The sequence below is a fragment of the Erpetoichthys calabaricus genome, chromosome 2 (genome assembly GCF_900747795.2).
Source record: "Erpetoichthys calabaricus chromosome 2, fErpCal1.3, whole genome shotgun sequence".
In the NCBI taxonomy this organism is placed as follows: domain Eukaryota; kingdom Metazoa; phylum Chordata; class Cladistia; order Polypteriformes; family Polypteridae; genus Erpetoichthys; species Erpetoichthys calabaricus.
In genome coordinates, this window is record NC_041395.2 from 191,428,735 (window position 1) to 191,432,231 (window position 3,497).

The 3,497-nt window shown below is 37.2% G+C and overlaps 1 long non-coding RNA gene across 1 annotated transcript; it reads right to left on the bottom strand.

Annotated features, from left to right (window-relative positions):
- Positions 1-1,198: 1,198 nt before the first annotated feature.
- On the bottom strand, positions 1,199-2,986 carry LOC127526508 (uncharacterized). The gene is made up of 3 exons (XR_007934010.1): positions 2,787-2,986; positions 2,205-2,365; positions 1,199-1,677 (listed from the first exon to the last, which is right to left on the bottom strand). It is a non-coding gene; the product is annotated as an uncharacterized LOC127526508 (long non-coding RNA).
- Between the last annotated feature and the right edge of the window lie 511 nt (positions 2,987-3,497).

Below are 3,497 nucleotides of genomic sequence, written 5' to 3' on the forward strand. Positions count from 1 at the left end.
TCAGTCATTTTCCTTTTTCCTCTCACGTTAATCTATAAACAGATGCATGTCTTCCATATGTGAAAAAAAAATATGTCTAAAGACATATTCCCTCTCCTCTTCTTCTGGAAATTCAGATAGCAAATCAAATTTCTGAAGGGCCTCCTCAGTGTCGTCTTTGTCCATTGACAGTAACGCAGGGAGTGAGATTCGCCCTCTGAACACAGAAATGTTCTCAGCACACCACTTCTGTGCCTCGGTGAAATGCTGAAGGATTCCATGCTGCTGTAATACATTATATTAAAAAAGAAAGAAAGAAAATTCTTTAAATGGTCATCATAAAGCTCATAGCCTTTTCCTCCACATTTACAAGGAATGTAAGGAAAGTAAAAAAAATGATGTACAGCAAATTTAATTTATTATACATTATTAACATTACTGCTTTCAAACACAGATTCTACAAGTCTTCAATGTTTCTTACAATACACTATTATTAATACAGCACACAATGCATTTCAAATGTTTTAAGGCCTTTAAGAGTTGTACTAGTACTCCAGTTTGTCAGAAGATATAAAACAGGCTTTTAGTCTTTTGGGCTTTGACTCCTACTGCTTAACGATTAACAGTCGGCATCTGAGACAAGCATTAAGTCTTTTTATACATTTTATTCACTATACCACAGGCATTGTAAGCCAGTATCAACAAAATGTAATTTATCTTTCTTATGGAAGTTTATAAAATGATGTGTCTGTACCTGCTCATCAGTGCCCTGTGCTGGATGTTGGAGAAGGGACGCTGACGTTTCTTCTAAAAGAAAAAATATGAAATCTGCAGAATGCAGTGCTATGGAACAGAATAGCAAGACATTTGTTCATTTCAGATGTAGTGCCAAGTCTTTACTCTGTCTTCTCATTAATGGCTCAATACAGTCTAAACCTAAAAACATAGAAAATAATATTTACCTAAGGAAATGTTAAAAAAGAACCAAAAGAATAAGCACAAAAAATTACCCTGTCCTGGCTGTTCATTGTTTCTGTACCTTCTAATTTTTTGTTTGGTTCTTGGCCTTCATTTAGAAAGGCGTTTGCTCGCTCAGTCTGATGTGAGCAGTTACTTCAGTGATTTGAAAAAGAAGCACTAAGTTTATACTGGTAAACATTTGGACTATTTGTCTTTGATTTACAATATGGCTAAGTATATTTGCCATATTGCTGCAGAACTAAATTAGAGTTATTAAAGGAAATTTAAATTTCATTTACCCCTTGGTGCTGGAGTTCTCAAGTAACATTCTACACCAGCTCTTCCACAAAGCCAGCATGTCATTCTAAAGAGGACTGAGCAGAGTCACGTTGTTAAAAGGAGTTTAATGTTACAAAAATATTTATACAAACCATTAAACATACATTTAAATGATCTGGATTTTGAAAGGTAGGCATTTCTGGAACTTCAAAACCACTATGGACAGTATGTTGAAATTAAAAAAAAAACAAATATAATAAAATAAGTTAAACATAACACAAATATCCAACACAAATTGTAGAAGGTGACAAAAATCGGAACCAGCAACCAGATATAATCCTCCCTCTACAAATACTACAGTGAAAGAAGAGAGGACTAAAGTTGAGACATAACTCATTAAAATTGAAGGGGGCCTCGAGGATGAAATACAGAGACACCACAAAATGGTCCTTTGGAAACCTGGACACAACATTAAATACTGACATACAAAAAATGATAGTTACAATATGAAATGGTCATACCATCAACATGGAAAGTCCACAGCCATGGCTATTCATCTGACTTGGAAGGCCCTAATACATCCATCCATCCATTATCCAACCCGCTATATATCCTAACTACAGGGTCACGGGGGTCTGCTGGAGGCAATCCCAGTCCACCGCAGGGCGCACACACACCAAGCACACACCAACACACCAAGCACACACTAGGGAGGCCCTAATACAAGGGGTAAAAAAATTTAATCAAAGAAAAATATTAAATACTGACATACAATAAACTGTTGACAATGACTTTTAAACAAAAACAACAATGGAATTGGCCACTTGGGACACACCCTGTGTTACATCTGTAAATAGTAAAACCTGCCAAACAACGGAAAATGCTCAGCTTTTTAACCTGTATTTAAAAAAAGTTCCAGTTCAGAAATCTAAACGTCGGTATTGTTTGCAAGCACACACTCTTAGCATACCCTGTATATATACTACCTGCATACTTGACAATGTGGCCTTCATGACTCTGAAGGTGACGTAGCAGGATGCTGTAGTCTCTGTGCTTTTTACAAAGAGGGCACTTGGATTCATTTGGATATTTAATCAATGTTATCAAAGTTGTTTTTTATATTCTCTGCCTTTATGGTGAAATGTGACTGTGGAAATCAAGACAAAAATAATATGTAATACTAATTTGGCAGAAAGCGCTAACGTGCTTTTATAAATAGCTAACTTAACTAAGTTAAGATAAGATATTTAACATACGTTAATGACGACGATAAACATAAATACCTTTCATATTGTACACTAACATTGCAGATTCTCTACATAGCATCTCATAAATAAGTGAAAAAGTTAATATAGATGAAATAATACGGCAAATATTAAAAAGAAACAATACAAGAGGTAAAAAATAATTAAAACGATATGCTTAAAAATAGGATATGTCAGTAATGACGATAAACAGACAACACTTGGATTCACTATACTGTATATAATCGTACATCTCATTAGTTTTGTTTAATGGATCTAAAGTTTCTTTAAATATACTGAGCTTTTTATTCTGTGAGTCCATACCTGGTTCTGTTGTGCCATTGTTCCGTGTCAGAAAACGTTTTCAGCTCCTTTTCTTTTTCGAATTGGAAAAACTGTACAGCAGCTCTTCTTCTCTTTCTACGGACTATAGGCAGTTGTGGGGCGGACTGTGGAAGGCAGGAGGCGTGGAAGGCCGGGGGCGTGGAAGGCCAAGTCTGCGACCTGCAGCCGGACCCTTCTCGGGGTAGCATTGTATTGTGCCTCGGATGGCTGCCTGTTGAATTGGTGTTGTGCGATTCACTACCCGCCTTTGGCCATATCATGTTCGGTTGGCGGACGCTGTAGGTAGCATACTGTTAGGAAGGTGACTGTGAGGTGGGCTGGTGATGAACCCCCCCTTGCCGACACCAGTCATTCTCAATAGCAAGCCTGCTTGTACTGTTATGCACATAGCAGGAAGTTGTCTCTTGTCAGTACATCAGACGTAATGACGGGTGCCTTCCTGCTGTGATAACGTGTACTGTATAGCGCTGTGCAGAAGAGCTCATCTTAACCTTTTGTCTTCACCCTTCAAGAATGTCTCTGAAACACAAATCTGATGCAAGTGCTGGTGATACAGTAAAGAAGAGAAAAACCATCACCATTGAAAATAAAGTAGAAATAATAAAAAGGTCAGAGAGAGGTAAAACTCCATCATTCATTGGCAGAGCACTTGGTTACAGTCGGTCAACAATACCATTTATTAAAATAATG